We start from the raw sequence: 17718 nt of genomic DNA on the forward strand, positions 1-17718 counted from the left end.
CAGAAAGACACAGACACTGAGATCAGTTCTGGGAAAACTCATCTTAAGGGACTTAGCCCAGTACTCAGGTGCCCACCTCCCTTGGAGTGCAGACCCAAAGGTATATTGTCTTGTGCTGTATAGAAAGATCTGCACAGCACAAGCTCATAAAAATTTACCCTCTCCCTCAATGTGAAAAGAGATATGCACAACTTCTTCCCCCCACCATTAGAAATTGCACAAACTGGGTTTAATAACAAACAGAACAAATGTATTAACTATAAAAGGCAGATTTTAAGTGATAAGGGACAGCAAACAGAACAAAGCGGATTACTAAGCAAATAAAAAAAACACATACTAAGCTTCAAATCTTAAAGAGACTGGTTTCAAGAAATAATTTCTTGCCTTAAATGTTGTTTTAGACAAGTTGCTGAGTTTCTGTGCCTTAGATTTCCACTTATTTCTTCTTATAGACTGGATCTCAGTCTCAGTCTGGACTCACCCCGTCTTTCCCCTCAGGTACTTTCAGCCTTCTTTCTTCTTGGGTAGGTAATGGAGGAGAATCGAGATTAACCCCCCTCCTTAAAAAGGATTTACCTAAGGCGGGAAACCTTTGTTTGATCCTCATCCCCCTACCGAGGAAAAGCAGCAACAGTGTCCACAGTGGTATTTTGTATCAGGTGATCTTATCACCTGACCTTGCAGTGTCAAAGCAACTATGAAACCAGGTTCATTTATAATGTCCACAGGAAGGAACTCCAGGCAGATGGGAGATCCACATCTTCAAAGACTCGTTGTCTTTTTTTTAATGGCCCATTAAGGCTGATTGCTTACTGTCTGGTTGGTGTTTCCCCAAGTACACACACAGTTGTAATTGTTACAGAGTCAATATTACTAACTTCAGATACAGAAATGATACATGCATACAAACTGGAGAATCACATTCAGTAAATCAGAACCTTCCCAATGATATCTTACATGAGCCACCTTGCATAAAGTATATCTTAGTTATGTCATATTAATATCATAACTATATTTCTATGAAGAATATGGGGTGTAACATCACACTGGGGTTGAGATGAAATGGACGCACCCAGGGCCACCCAAAGGGGGGGGGAATTGCCCCACTTGCCCCAGGCCCCACAGGGGCCCCCACAAGAATGTCACAGACTTCTCCCCGCCTTCTCCCATCCCGCCGCATCCAGGAGCGGCCCTGGACAGTGCTGCAGTGGCGTGGCTTGGGCGGGGCCTGAGCTCCTCCCGCTCAGAGCCACGTGGTAAGAGGGCGGGGCTGTGAGCTGCCGCCGAGTGGCGGGAGCTCAGGTCCTACTAGAGCCACGCTGCTGCAGCACTGTCCAGGGCCGCTCCTGGATGCAGCATGCTGAGGCTCTGGGAGGGGGGGGGGTAAACGGCATGGTAAGGGGGCTGGGGGGGGGGGATAAGGGGCAGGGAGTTCCAGGGACAGTGAGGGGACAGGGAGGAGGTAGAGGTTTTGGGGGGGGCGGTCAGGGGACGGGGGATTGGACTGTGGGCGTTCTGGGGGTCTGTCAGGACTCGGCGGGAGGAGTGGATAGGGGTCGGGCAGTCGGGGACAGGGATCGGGGGCGGTTCATGGGGGTGGGGTCCCAGGGTGGTGGTTGGGGGGGTTCTCAGGGGAGCAGTCAGGGGACAAAGAGGATGGGTCGGGGATTCTGAGGGAGGCAGTCAGAGGGCAGGAAGTGTGTGGGGGTCAGATGGGGGAAGGGCCAAGCTGTTTGGCGAGGGACAACCCTCCCTACCCTAAAGCTCATTCAGCAGTTTGAGGCTTGCAGACAGCTTTTGACATAAAGAGCCAAGCTGTTATCTTTTCCCTTAGGGCTACCATCCCTTTCACTTTTCAAATGCCAAATTATAGTCTATATTTAATTTCAGTGCCATAGGGAGATTCATGTCAGGGGAGGGTAGCTTCATTTAAAATTAGCCACTTTAGATTAACAGTGATAGAGCCAAGAGAGCCTTGGGGGAGGGGTCACATGAGAAGAACAATATTCTACACAATTTACCTCCTTCCCAACCCTACCAAGGGAGACCCCCCCTCCCCCCCCTGCATTCCCCGAGGCTCCAGAGGGGTTAATTCAGTGGTTCTCAAAATTCTGTACTGGTGACCCCTTTCACATAGAAAACCTCTGAGTGCAACCCCACCATATAAATTAAAAACAGTTTTTTATATATTTAACACTATTATAAATGCTGGAGGCAAAGCAGGGTTTGAGGTGGAGGCTGACAGCTCGCGACCCCCAGTAATAACCTTGTGACCCCGAGGGGTCCCAACCACCAGTTTGAGAACCCCTGGGTTAACTTAATTTTAGCACCTGTGTCCATTCACATGTATGTGCTATTTTGAGCATTTCAGTTTGCACAACACAGGCTCATCCCAGATTCTGGAACAAGCTCAAATGCCCAGTTCGTGGAGTATGTACATAAGCTATACTAAAGGCAAACCCACAGTAACCGTCTCCAGTTTGTGAGGGACCCCATGGAGCCAGTCTCTAGGAAACAGATAAATTCATGGAGGTTAAGTCCATTAATGGCTATTAGCCAGGATAGGTAAGGAATGGTGTCCCTAGCCTCTGTTTGTCAGAGGGTGGAGATGGATGGCAGGAGAGAGATCACTTGATCATTACCTGTTAGGTTCACTCCCTCTGGGGCACTTGGCATTGGCCACTGTCGGTAGACAGGATACTGGGCTGGATGGACCTTTGGTCTGACCCAGTATGGCCATTCTTATGTTCTAACCTAAATGAACCCAAAGTTATGGAGACAGATATGAGCCAAGGAAGCCAGCAGAGTATCAGAAACCTGGAAAAATCTCTGACTGGATGGGCTCAGGTGTTTGGTCACAAGCTGAGGTGGTTCAAAAGTTTTGGATTTTTTTTAAGCAGAATTTTTTTTATTGTTTCTTTAAACAGTCAAACAGAGCAAGCAGCAAATATTTGGCCACACACTTCTGAAACCCCAAACCATGTTCAGGTTTTGGCAGACTAATTTCAGCTTTTCATTTAAAAAACAAAAAACACAACCAGTTTTGAAGGAAAGCAGACATTGTCAGTGATTTTTTCTGCTTTTTAAAAACCCCTAGTTTTGGATCCAAAAAAAGTTTTGACGGAAAATATTTGTCCAATCCTTTTAAGGAGCTTTAGTGCATTTTAGCACTAACTGATGCTGAGAACCAGTGATATCTTGTAAAGGTGACTTGAAAAGAAGTTCTCTCTGGGACTGGGTTTATGCCAAGATGCGGAAGGTTTTTAAATGTTTATTTTTCCCAGGGCCACCGGGGGGGGGGAGGGGCAAGTGGGGCAATTTGCCCCAGGCCCCACAGGGGCTCCCACAAGAATATAGTATTCTATAGTATTGCAATTATTTTTTTTATGGAAGGGGCCACTGAAATTGCTTTGCCCTAGGCCCCCTGAATCCTCTGGGAGGCTCTGGACACACCCACCAGAGACACATCCAGAACCTCATGCTGGGTATATTTCTTTGAGAACCAGTGGCAATAAACAACAACATTAAATGTCTTGAATCGAGACAATCCCTTGGGAAGAGATTCCAGAGAGCTCACTTGGCCCCAGAATTTCTGATCAGATAAAACCACAGCAGGATCAATAATCTTGCAGTCCTCATTTTGTCACTGAGGTCTTTTCCTGAGTTACAGTATGAACTTCAGCACAAAGCTCAATCTGTTTTTGTTATAAAATCAAGTTTAATGAAGAAAAACGCTTCAAAAAATGCTGCAGCGAAGTAACATACTATGAGACATCAAACACATGATTATTGCAGTCTTTTCCATGTTGATCCACTACAAGGTCTAGGTGAGAAGTCTTTACATCTGAATATATTATCTAGATGCTAGTCTTACCTACTGCATAACACAGACCAAAGAACTTCCTCAAAAATAATTCCTAGAGCATATCTTTCAGAAAAATAAACATTAACAGTCCAGCTAGCTCCTCAGCCAGTTCTTTTAAAACTCTTGGATGCAAGTTATCCAGCCATGCTGATTTTAAAATATCTAACTTTAGTAGCTTAACATCTTCCAGAGATACCAGTGGAATGGAAAGAGTGTTTTAATCACCACATGCTGAAACAATAACATCTGTTTTACTCACAAATGCAGAACATAAATATTGATTGAGCACTTTTGCCTTTTCTGCATTACTAGTGATAATTTTACTATTTCCATCTAGTAATGGTCCAGTACCATTGTCAGGATTCTTTCTGTTCTTAATACATTTTAAAATCTCCTCTTCCTTAACTCAGCAAGCCATAGATTTCTCCTTGGGTCTCTCTGCTTTCCTTATCAATTTTCCACAATTCCTAACTTCAGATTTATATTCATTACAATCAACTTCCCCTTTCTTTCATTTGTTATATATTTATTATAATGAATCAAAAAGTTATCCAGATATGCCCTCCAATTTGCTCAAGTAAAATGAATATATAACCAAAGAACTTAAAGTCACAGTAAAAGAGAAACTATTTAAACTAACCATAATTACGAAACTGCATGCCCGCCCTCACATTGGATAATTACGAAATGATATAGGGGATCATAATAAGATACCAAAATCTGATGGCGTAATGAATTAATCATTATTTTAGCTATTTGCTATTTTAAGGCTCCATTCAGTAAGAGCTTTTGCAGAGATTTTACCTTTTTTTCCCCCAGCTTCTCAGCTACAGTGCAGAGCCTACAGTGATTTAAAATTCATTTCTGCCTACAATGTACACCCACCTGCTCCCTATACTTGGCTCATGCTTCTCTCCTATCAGTGTTCTTTGTCTACTCCAGAATCTAGAGACTGGATCCTTAGCTGGTGTAGGTTAGCATTAGTCCTTTGAAGTCCATGGAGCTAAGCTGATTTTCACCAGATGAGGATTTGGCATCATACCTATTGTTGTTGTTATTAATATTATTGCCCATTTTGTTAGGCACCATAAAAAAAAAAAAAAAACCATAGTAAGAACCAGTGCTTGCATCAAGGAACTTACATGCACTTGGAGCAGCCTCCCAGTCAATGCCTGTACCAAACACTCTTCCTGTTCTCTGTAATGAACTGCTGAAATCCTTTTCATTACATGAAGCATTCCAGCTATAATGGCCATGCAGTAGCTTTTGCTTTCTCTGTATTGTAATGCTTTAGTACTCATTGTGCCTTGAGACCATAGGTTCTTTGGAACAGAGACTGGTTCATTTTTTAGTCACTCTCTAGGTTTTGACATCTCTTAAGAGCATGGAGCCAGTCACACACACTTTCAATCTACAATCTGAAACTCATTTCACAGCGATGTAGCACTGACAGTTGTTATAAAGTTGCTCTGTCTTCATTAATGATCTTGATGATGGGATAGCTTGCACATTAAGTAAATTTGCAGATGACACCAAGTTGGGGGGAGTGGTGGACACGCTGGAGGGCAGGGATAGGATTCAGGGAGACTTAGACAAATTGGAGAAGTGGGCCACAAGAAACCTCATGAAGTTCAACAAGGACAAGTGCAAAGTCCTGCACTTAGGACAGAAAAACCCCATGCACTGCTACAGGCTGGGGACTGTTTGGCTAAGTAGCAGTGCTGAAGAAAAGGATCTTGGGGTTACGGTAGATGGAAAGTTGAACATGAGCCTACAGTGTGCTCTTGTAGCCAAAAAGGCTAATAAGCATACTGGGCTGTATTAGTAGGAGTGTTGCCAGCAGATCGAGGGATGTGATTATTCCCCTCTATTCGGCACTGGTGAGGCCGCATCTGGAATATTGTGTCCAGTTTTGGGCGCCACACTACAAAAAGGACGTGGAACAATTGGAGAGAGTCCAGCGGAGGGCAACAAAAATGATTAGAGGACTGGAGCACATGACTTATGAAGAGAGACTGAAGGAACTGGGCTTATTTAGCCTGCAGAAGAGAAGACTAAGGGGGGATTTGATAGCAACCTTCAACTACTTGAAGGGGTGCTCCAAGGAGGAGGGAGCTAGGCTGTTCTCAGTGGTGACGGAGGACAGAACAAGGAGCAATGGTTTGAAGTTGCAGTTGCGGAAGTCGAGGCTGGATATTAGAAAAAACTTTCTGACTAGGAGAGTGGTGAAGTATTGGAATGGGTTACCTAGGGAGGTGGTAGAATCTCCATCTTTAGAGCTATTTAAGGTCCGGCTAGACCGCACCCTGGCTGGGATTATTTAGGGAAAATGGTCCTGCCTTTAGCAGGGGGTTGGACTAGATGACCTCATGAGGTCCCTTCCAACCTTTTGATTCTATGATTCTAACATTGTTTTGGGAAGAATTCTCACAATTAAAAAGTTGGGCTGTGCTTATTTTTTCAAAACAATGTGTAACATCATGCTCAAGAGAAAGGATATTGCGCAGGGTCTGTGCATAACCAATCAGTATCATACGAAAATGTCTATCATTTTCCTAGAAAACAGTCAAGGCCTTTCACAAACATCAGCTCTTAGTTCACAGGTGACTGACAGCTATGAATCCAGTGTTGTGCCTTATTTAATTCCTTAGAAAATTCTCTGTGAGCAGCTTTACTGGGCATGTCTCACCTATGGGGAGCTGATACTTCAATACTGACCATTCGAAGGTTAGTCTTTAATACAGATCTGCAGGTTTTCATATGATCTTCAACCTGGTTTTACTCCCACTGAAATCAGTGGCAAAACAAGTGTTAACTTCAGAGGTAGCAGAAGCAGGCCCTCTGTTAGGAAAATTCCTCACGTGATGTAGGTTTGAAATGCTTACACGTTTTGTCCTGAAGCTGAGTGTTGTGTTAGGAACTTGGTCATATTTCTGAGCTACAAGAGACTTCATGATTTCTAAAAATATGTATCAGTGTTGTTTCCCACAAGGTGCTCTTTATTACCCTTGTGCTAATGAAATTTACAGGCACTCAGTAGTTTTTCAGATAGAGGAGAAAGAAATGCATGTTCTCCTATAAGTCAGTCATGGATCTAAACCATCAAAGTAATAGGCTTTCTTTAAATATTAGTAATTCTCTGCCTCTAAAACTTGCCCTGACGGCAATACCCTGGCATTCTGTGGGCAGCAAAGGAAAGAATCCCAGTGAGAATGAGTTGTGTGTTCAGCTTAGCTTAATATTTCCACGTTTTGATACTAACCGAAAGGTACTATGAAAGGTCAGAACTGAAACGAAGGACATAATTACAATTCATGTATTAGTAATGTACAAAATGGGCCTCTCAATCCATGTAAACTGGTACGCAATACTTCTCAGTTTAAGCACTGCACATAGAAAGAAAAGCTGCCTTTGCTGAGGTTATCATCTCTGTTTGCTTCTTAGTAAACGTGATTCTTCTCCACCACTCATCATGCCAATGTCCATGATAATACTTCCCAGTGCTTTTGCCCAGAAGATAGTTAGACAATGTGAATTCATTAGAATCAGATATTTAAAGCAAATATTTAATAACAGAATAACCCTATTAAAAGTAAGGTTCCATGAAAATACCATTGTGGGGGTTCTATGTTTATTGTCTTCTCAATAACCTCAGATCAAATTGCTGTTTTAGAGCGCCTGAATTATTCATTGAAAATAAACGATCTGACAAATGTAGCACTTTTCTGTTTGCCAGTCTGTTGGCTAAGGATTTCAATTTTTGTCTAATTATTGCTTTGCATAATTGTTTGATGAACACTTTATGTGAACAACTTTCAACCTCTACAGTTGTTTACAAACTGTTTACTGCACCAGTCATCACTTGTCATTTGTATGTGTGACTAATCATATAAGTCACATGGTATTTCTATTTTTAGTTGGATGACAATTTTTGAATGGTGAACGTTCTTGTACACAGATAAATATTTTTGTTCACATATGAATACAAGTATGTGCACGAAGCACAACCATTCCTCAAGCACTGATGTGAACAAAAACAGTTTTTGCCTGAATTTCCATGAATAGCAAATTAAAAGGAGAATAAACATGATCCAACCAATCAGCTCTTTGGGATTTAAGTGAGTGTTTCCAACACTATCTTTGCTGTATTCCACCAACTTTACTCAGTTTGCAAAATTAAACATGTTGGACCTGATCCTCATATGGTGTAAATTGGCATAGCTCCACTTGTTGGCATAGCTTCACTCCACTAACTTGAATGCTGATTTACACCAGATGAGGATCTAGCCTGTTTTTTCTAACCACCAGTCCTGTAAACTCACCCAGGGATTTGAAAGGCAAACTGCTCTTTCCTGCTTGTGTTTCTTTATTAGTAATAAGGAGTCTGCTGGCCATATCCACCCTCATCTCCACCGGTCTTCAAATTAACCTCCTCAATCCCTAATTCTTTTAGGCTATGTGACTCAAGAACCTCTGGATGCCAACTGGCAGAGGGCACTGGGGTATACAAGACTACAGGAGTTCACCAAACTCTCTAATGAAAACTTGTGTCACACTGGTCACCATGCCCATTGTGAGATGTAAATGAAGAAAATATGTGAGGAGTTAGGTATCTATACTAAAAAATATGTTCTCTAGCTCTGATGTTAAAAACAGGTCACTCAACAGTAGCAAATCTTGAGACAATCTCTGCCAGACAAGGAGTCTAAGGTGAAACTGGTGAACTGTTTAAATGGTTCCTTTGGAAACAGAGGATCTAGGAGTTCTGTGGATATCCAGTGATCATAGGCTGGATACCACTAGAGGATATTTTAAAAGGACGCAGAGGCTTGGGTGCATCTGTTCTCAACCAGCAAGGCAAAGACAGTGGTTGTGTACCCTAAAGGAGAGTGCTTGAGTGGCGGACAGGCTGGTGTGTTCAGGAGCTAACACCAGCTTTTCACTAGAAGCAAGTGGTAACAAGGTGACTAACAGCCCTGGTGACTCAGATCGCCAGGTGAGTTTCCTGGGATAGTTGATTACACATTGAGACAAAAATGAGCTGGAAGTTATTGAAGACAGAAAACATGGAACCCCCATAATAACTCCCCTCCCCAAAAAAATCACAAGCACTTTTCAGGGGAGACTCTCACTTTAATAAAACTAGTGCTAGTAATGCTAGTAATATGGTATTCCATACCTTACCAAAAAGTCTCTTCCAATTAGCATTCAGTGGCATGCTCTCATGCACATAAAATACTGTAATTAGCCTTCCTTGGAAAGATGAGAACATGGGCAAGGTCATGGAAACACTGAGCAGACACTCAGGGCTGGTCTATACTAGGGCGGAAAATCAATCTAAGATATGCAACTTCTGAAGTCGAAGTATCTTAGATCGAATTACCTACCGTCCTCATGGTGCAGGATCAATGTCCGCAGATCCCCGTCGACTCCGCTACCACCACTCGCTCCGGTGGAGTTCCGGAGTCGACAGGAGCGCGTTCGGGGATCGATATATCTTGTCTAGATGAGATGCGATATACCAATCCCTGAGAAATCGATTGCTACCCACCGATACAGCGGGTAGTGAAGACGTAGCCTCACTCTCAGGTGATTTACAGAGAAAGCAAGTTAGTCCAACCAGGCCAGGAGCATGTGTTTACTGAGACTACAAAAAAGAACTATGCTTTACATACACAACCGGGCCTTTCACTGCAAAGGAACTTTTCTTTTAGGGTCTGACCCTGTGCTATTGAAGTATGGTTTTGTCATTCATTTACTTGGGAATAAGATCAGGCTTTAATTCAATCACTGTACCATCACTCTCACATGCTAGAACAATTAAAAGGCACAGATGGCATTTCTGAATTTTGTTTTTTTTCTCATTTCCCCCTCTTTTTATCTCTTTCCTCCTTCCTCCTTTCATTTTTCTTTCCCACTCCATCTCCCCCAACCACAGGCAGTTCCCCTTTTTCCCCATCAGTTTTCATACTCTGTCCACTTGGGCTTTGAACAAAAGAGCCAGAGGAGAGAGAAGAGGAGCTAGGCTATCTTTGCTTAGCCTCTCAGCTGTTCTGAAGCAAAAAGAGGAATGTGACTTCCACTATCACTTAGCAATTTAGTGGGAAAGCAGCTGTTTCAGTGGCTGGGAGAGTCCAGGCTGCTCATCACTAGAGAGCGCACTGAGAGAATAATATGTATGTGGTCACCTATTAAAAATGGTCCCTCCCAGGCTCTTGGGCACATAGACACCAAACTTCATCCAAAATGGGTAACTTCCCAGGACTAGTGATGGATACAGAACAGGATTAGAAATAATAGAAACAGATGCTGCAAGCTCAGGTACACTAGTGATTTTATTCTTGATGCCAAGACTAGGGATTCACTTCCACATACGGTCAGTCCCTGTACTGACAAGAGTAATGAAGATAGTGTTGATTTTGGAGATCTAACTGAAGACAGAGATGAAAGGGGCTGACGATTGGAAAGCAGCATGTTCCAAAACAGGACCTGGAGAGAATGAGCTACTTAAGGATTTACTGCTTGGAAGTGACAATTTACAGAGATGAGAATATTTTCAACAGTATCCAAAAAGAGCTTGGCAATAGCCATTCTAGAAGTTACACTTGGAAAAGAAAATAAACAGATTCATAATTAATTTTTCCTGTATTGTTCCCCTAACCTCATTAAGAAAACAGTTACAAATGATTATCCCTGAATTGCTTGATTGGCAATTTGCTGCACTCGCTAGCTGATACCATGACTCTTGAAAGGATCTGAGTGTTTTAGAGAAGAGCCCAGAAAAAGCACCACATCCAATCATCCCATGGGGGACTGAGGTAGAAAGAAGAGCATAATCAGAACATAAGATCTAGAACCCAATTTTTCAACTGGGCCTATCTCTAGGTCAAACCAAAATCCTAGATGTGAAAAGGCCAGAAGTTTAAAATTGGGATCTGAATATTGCTGCTAGGGCCAATCTCTAATTCTATCTAGTGGGTCAGCTTATTGATTCTTATGAAGAAGCATGGTCTTAAAACTGCATTCTTTCCTCCAAATGGAACCAAACCCAGACCTTTCTTTAAGAGCCTAAGCTAGTTCACTTAGAGCAGACCTTTCTCCCGGGTTGTGTAATAGTGCTGTCAGGAACAAGCTGCATACAGAGGTAGCAGTGGGTGCAATGACGGTAAGCGCTTTATTCTTGATGACTTGGAAGTGACTTAGATTAGAGCAGTTTAAAATATATAGACCCAAAATATTTTTCATCACAATGTTTAATGAAAGCAGATAAGATTTCAATGAAGCTTTTGATTTTTTTATTTAAAAAAATTCTAAAGGAAACAAAATGAAAATGTTCACTGCATTTTTAACTCAAATTTTCATTTTTCAAAAAAACAAAATGAAATTTGAAACACAATGAAAATTTTCACTTTTCATAGAAAAATCTAAAACTTCTATAAAATTGTGAATGAAATCATTTTCATTTTTTGACCAGCTCTAATGTAGTCATGTAGAGAAATCTCTGTATCAACTATCTCTACAAATCTTTAATACAAAATAACACAGTGCAATGTTATAAATATCTTTCTATATTAAGTATCTTTATGACATTGCATCTTGCACAATGTTACTTTGTATTTCATATGACTTGGCATTGTGCCTCCGTCATACAACTTTGTATTAGAAAATTGGTAGAAGACTTTATATCAAATGTTATAGCCCCTAAGGATAGTATAGTTAAAGTGAAAGAAACGTGCCTTTTTGTTAAAAGTAGAATAAGATCTCCCCCCCACTCTGTAATCAATTGCCCCATTGACTGAATGAGGTGCGAATGAGTGAGGCTTGGAAGACACCCACCTCCAGACAGCTACGATAGTTAAAGAGGGAATGGAAGCCGGAGCAAAAGACAATAACTTGTCAGTGGGCCCAGTGGAGGAGCAACATATTGGACGACCTCAGATAGAAGCAAAGCACCTTCTTAAAACCGCCCTGTTGGAACAGCATTGGCGACAACACCCCAGAGAAAAGCAGCACAAGCCAACGGACACCAGACCCAACGGGACACAGATCCGATTTTTCAATCTGGTCTGATTGCATAAGAGGAAGCTGCTATAAATACAAGGCTTGCAGACAGGACCCTGGGTTCGTCTTGTCCACCGTAGAGCATCGATCGGATTGCAAAAGGCCCGCTCACCCCTCCCCAATCTAATCACCGTGCCAGTGCAGCTTAAGGGAGCAACGGTGTAACAACAGCAAGACGGAGTGTGTTTGTGTCTGTGTGTGTGTGTGTGAATGCATGACTGTAATATATCATATGCATATGATAAAGTGCTAATTAAACCTGTATTACTAATAAATGTGGCGTTTTGCCTTATCCTCCCTGAAAAGATCCCGTATAGTACTTTGAGTACAACATTTAGCACAAGTTCCCAGCAGAATGCCTTCCAGAACACCTCAGTGTAGACACACAATTCCTGCATAATGACCATTGTTTTATTTTAAATTAAATTCTAACACGTTAATATTGAAAAGCCCAATGACGGGCTAACTGTGAATGTAATCAAGATGTGTAAAATCCTTGTCAGCCCTTCCTGTTCTCACGGGGTGGAAGTGGAGGGCGGGGACTATGTAGAAACCATCCCCTGATTGCTGAGGATTTTCACTCACTATTTTTCTTTTTTATTTCTATTCCTTGTTTACTCCTCTTTCTGGAAGTGACATCCATCCAATCCTGACACCCTGTCATGGTGTAGTATAGGCAAGATCAAGGAGCAATGAAGTGATCAAGTTAGTTCTACTTCTTCTTCTCTCAGACTCTTTGGGCTAGAATAGAGCTACACCAATTTACCCCAGTTGAGGATCTGGCACTTCAATGTGTATCTAGACTCTATTTTAAATCCACTGCAGGGTGTCTCAGAGCTCAGGCCTACAGAGTCGGGCTTGCGGGGTTCATGCTATGATGCTAAAAAACAGCCGGGTAGATATTGCAACTGGGGCTGGAGCTTGGGCTCTGAAGCCTACAGTCCTCCCTGGACTTTAGGGCCTGAACTCCAGTCTGAGCTGCAATGTTCTACATTGCTGCTTTTGGAGCCAAAGCACAAGCCCTGCGAGCCCAACTCTGTAGATCCAACCTCTGAAACTCTCGCCTGTGGGTTTTAAAATGTAGTGTGACCCCAAACTAGCATCTTTCGCTCTTCTGTTTGACTGGTCAACTTTCTCTCATTCCTCCTTGCCTCAGTCTCCCTCATCTCTGGCTTCTAAGTCCTCCTTCCATTCAAGATGCATTGCTGCATCCAGTCACCTCTCTGCTGCATGTTCGTGCCTTTATTTCATCCTGCATTCTGGGAACTTATGAAGCCCCATGGTGTAGAAAAAATGAATGTAGAGTTGGAGGAATCCAACTAGGACTATGCCTATATTAATATTCAAAGAAGCAAACTGGTGGGAACATAAATATTTATAAATACTTAGATAATATCCACAACATTATTTTACAAAGCTGAAAAGGCTCTTTGCCTCTGGATACATTCCATTGTTAGGAAGAACAAATTAGGTAGGATTTATGCTTCCAAACATAACAGAATGGAGCATTTTCATCCGGAGTCCAATGAATAATTACATTGATTGAAAAGAATAAGAGGTTACTATTTTGTGTTGCGTAAAGTACACACCAACTCCCACACCCACTCACAAAGTTTATGACAACTTTAAATGTGCATTTAAGCAATAGATGTAGGTAAAAAGCCAATTCCCCCCCTCTTTTCATTGTACCATATCCTGGTCTGTATATGCAAGTGTGCATTTTTTCTCCTTTTCTCCATTGTTTCTATTTTAAAAAACAATTACAAGCCAAATTCTCTGCTGCTGTAAATTTAGTGCAGCTCTGTTGAACTTAATGGAACTATGGCAATTTACACCAACAGAAAATTTGGCCTCAAAATACTCAGCTGAAAATACAGACAAGAAGAAAAGACTAGGAGTCATGATGGGATGGAGATAGCGAGGGGCTGGGACAAATGACAACTGGCCAGTTGCAAAGGTTGAATAATAGAAGACAAGACAATCTGAGTCACACATAGTGGAAATTGCATGGAGATAGTCATGTTAGACTGACCATGTAGAGAAAAGTGATGCATTATTTAATACTAGATGGGAAGATAAGTCCTTCATAGTTAGGTAGTTCTTGTTAGTGGACAGAACAGGAGACTAAGAGTTAAGATTCTCTGGATTCTATTCTCCATTCCACCACTTCCTTACTGTGTGATCACAGAAAAATTGTGCTTCAGTTTTCCTATCTATATAATGGTGACAATAATATACACACAGGCATATTCATTCATTCATTGAAGTACTTTGAGATTCTTGTATGGAAGGGTTTACAATACATATTAATTCTTTATTAGTTGTACAGTAATCATGTGACGGAGTCGGTGAAAGTTTGGTTAGCCTCAAACATTTTAGGCTCACTCATTATTAATTCTAATGCCTCTTAAAAACAGCTGTTTTGTGCAGTGAAACAATCTCTGGCAATTCCATTATGCGGTTTCAGGGCAGTTATTTGGCACTTTTGAAAGCATTTTTAGTTACAAAGGGATGTTTGACATACGTGCCACTGACCACAAAACAGTGCTATGAACTCTTATATTTTAACTTTACTATTTCCTTTTCAAAGAGTTCAATCATCCCATGTGTGTGAATCATGCTAAAAGAAGAGTAGTCATTTACACATTCCACAGCTATGCAATTTCAAGAGCTGATGCCAAATAGCTTCACTAAGTGATGAGTAAAAGGGGGACTAGATCAGAGTCTTCAATTATTTGAAAGGGGTTAGCACAGAGCAAGAAATTATTCATGATGGAAAAAGAGGATAAAGGTAGAAGGAATGAGAAGAAAGGAAAATTTAAGCTGCATATCAGGGAAAACTTCCAGACAGTGAGATGTGTTAGGCTGTAGAATAGTCCCCCGAAGGAAATAGAGGAAGCTCTTTGGCTTGGAATGTTTAAGACTAGAATGGAAAAAGTATTAGGAACAAATACTAGTAGCTTAGAGAAAAACCCTGAATTGTCAAGCAGATGGGCTAATGACATAATGGGTCTTTTCCATTTTTAACTTGTTTTTTTAGGATCATATGAATTCATCTTCATACATATTTCTAAAGGTTTTATTTAAGTCCACAAAACACATCCTTTATTTAAAACACATTCCACCTCGACTTTTTTGCAATTAAATCTATCAAATACATGAATGCTGTGCAAAAACCAAAGTATTGAAATGCATGATAAGCCCTGAATTCTTCTTCTCTTGGTCCAGTGCAACTTATGCTATTACCCTATAATGATTTTTCTGGAGTGTGCTTATGCACATTTGATTTATTTATTTACCGTGACTCTTCTCCTGGTAGGATATGTGCACGGGCCTTGTGGTAATCAGCTATAAGATGCTCTCTACTTAGCATATCTGTGCACTTTAAAAAGCATAGCGTCCGATAAAGAAAATGAAAGGTTCATCTCCAATGAGCACTTTACACTGGTTGAAGAAGGAAGAAACCAATTTCTAAGGGTATGTCTACACTTCCCACTGGATTGGTGGGCAGCGATCGATTTATCAGGGATCGATTTATCAGGGATCGATTTATTGCATGTAGTATAGATGCGATAAATCGATCCCTGATAGCTCTCTCGTCAACTGCTGAACTCCAGCTCGGTGAGAGGCAGAAGCAAAGTCGATGGGGGAGCCACGGCAATCAACCCCGCGCCGCAAGAGGACGCGAGATAAGTCAAACTAAGATACGTCGACTTCAGCTATGCTATTCTCGTAGCTGAAGTTGTGTATCTTAGGTCAATCCCCACCCCCAGTACAGACCAGGCCTAAGAGAGAGAAAGAATTAAGGAAGTTGTAAAAATTGCATCACGTGCCAGGGTAGAACACTGTTTAAACCACACAATTTCCTGCACATTACCTCCTCTCCATAATACTAGAATGGTCTTGGAAGAGCCAAAATGCCTCTCAGGCTGTGTCTACCTATGAGCTAGGGGTGCAATTCCCCCGGTTGTGTATGCATACCTGTGTTAGCTCTCATCAAGCTTGCATGAATATAAACAGCAGGGTAGCTGCAGTAGCACAGGCAGTGGCAGCAGAGTCATGGCTTAGCGGCACTGAGTATTCACTAGCCCAAGCCATGCTTCTGTTGCTGCTACCTATGCTGACGGTGTAGACGTAGCCTAAGAAATGAAGACCTCAGACATGAAGAGTATGGGATTTTTCTAGCACAAGGCCTCACACTGCAATTCCTACTCACACCAATAGTTCTAACCCCTGCTACGAGTCCCACTGATTAGTCTCACTGGGACTGCTCACATGAGTAGGGGGTTTAGGACTGGGCCAGTATTCATCACTAAACAGTGTGCCTGCTTTCCAACTATTTTTTTCTTCTTCAACAAACTTAACACTAAGTGTTAGGTCCATGGCCACAGGCGTGAGCTGCCAGACTATGCAGATCAAGGGATCTTGAACCAATCACTTCCTCTGTGCCAGTTGCTGGGGAGAGGCTTGGGTCTATGCAAATATGGGGATTCCCTCTACACAGAGGAAATCTTCCAGATGCCTATTCAGTCACATTTATGGGTCCTTTATGCTACAGTAGTGGCACACAATTGGGTCAAGTACACATTCTTTAATGGGGAAACAGCAAGTTCCTCTTTAAAGAGACATCTCACTCATTTTCTAATCCCAGGCAGAGTCAGTGTCATAGCTTTAAAAAGATCCTGAAATCATGTCAATGGGTGAGGAGATTAACACTGTAATTATGAAAGAAGCATGCTCCCATCAAGAGGGTTCCTCTTTCTCTCTCCCCCATCCCCATATTTTTGTTACCAGTATCTCATTTATGCAGAACTTTGACATTCAAAAACAGTTCACTGTACAGTGAATGCTGAACGGTGCTAATTAAGGGGGCTTTTTTTTTTTTTTGCCTCTTAACTATAATTAAAATTTCCCATTTTAATTTACATCAGTGAATGTAGACTGTTATCACAGATGATATGCCAGAAGAGAATTATGGCACCTTCCCAGAAGGTGAAGAATAATGACTCCAGCAAATTTGTGATTTACACCAAAGGTAGGTAGTTACTTAGCCATCAATGAGGACCAGCTTAAAAAGCTCCTGGAGGCAAAACACTAGTTATCAGTGTACTTATGTGAAAAATAAGCCGCAGTCTATGCAGTGGGTGCATGTGATAAGTGGGACTCTCCGATATTTTTCTCTTTATCATTCATAATTTACTCAGGCATGATCCCTCTAGTGATCAATATTAAAAGCTCTTAGTAAAGGAAATCAGTGCACAGCTGAAAATGCAGAACACATCACTTTGCAAAGTATTATACAACCAACACCAACAATTTCATCAGGTTTGAGTTTCTAACTGAGTAAGTTACCCATAGATGGAAAGTCAATGTTACCTTTTCAGTGTGCACTTGTTTATGTCTTAGCTAGTTAGTGTTATGATCCTCCTTTGCCGTGTAATCAAATCAAGTAATTGATGGTTCCATGAACAGCACCACACCCCACACATTTATATAAATGAAGAGTATCAAGGTCCTTTTGTACAATGCTTGCATAAAAAGAACAATCAGAGCAAAATTTTCTACTGATTATTACTATGCACTAGGAAAGGGAGGGAGTAAATGCTTTCAATCACCCTCATGAATTCTAAAATGCAGAGGTATTTTACTCTACAACGTGCAATCAAAATATGACTATTTTCATTCTATCAATTTTTGTTCAAGTGATCTTCCAATGTCAACTACTTTGCACTGTCTGTCTCTGACGGGCAAGTTCTGGATCATGCAGGTGGTAGTTTCGGTAGTTGCATGAG

At 41.5% G+C, this 17718-nt stretch overlaps 1 protein-coding gene across 2 annotated transcripts in view; it reads right to left on the bottom strand.

The window, feature by feature from the left end:
* Nucleotides 1–17718, bottom strand: part of GALNT18 (polypeptide N-acetylgalactosaminyltransferase 18) — a 509102-nt gene that overhangs the window by 163847 nt on the left and 327537 nt on the right. The window lies entirely within an intron of this gene.

Source organism: Chelonoidis abingdonii, chromosome 4 (assembly GCF_003597395.2).
Source record: "Chelonoidis abingdonii isolate Lonesome George chromosome 4, CheloAbing_2.0, whole genome shotgun sequence".
Classification (NCBI taxonomy): domain Eukaryota; kingdom Metazoa; phylum Chordata; order Testudines; family Testudinidae; genus Chelonoidis; species Chelonoidis abingdonii.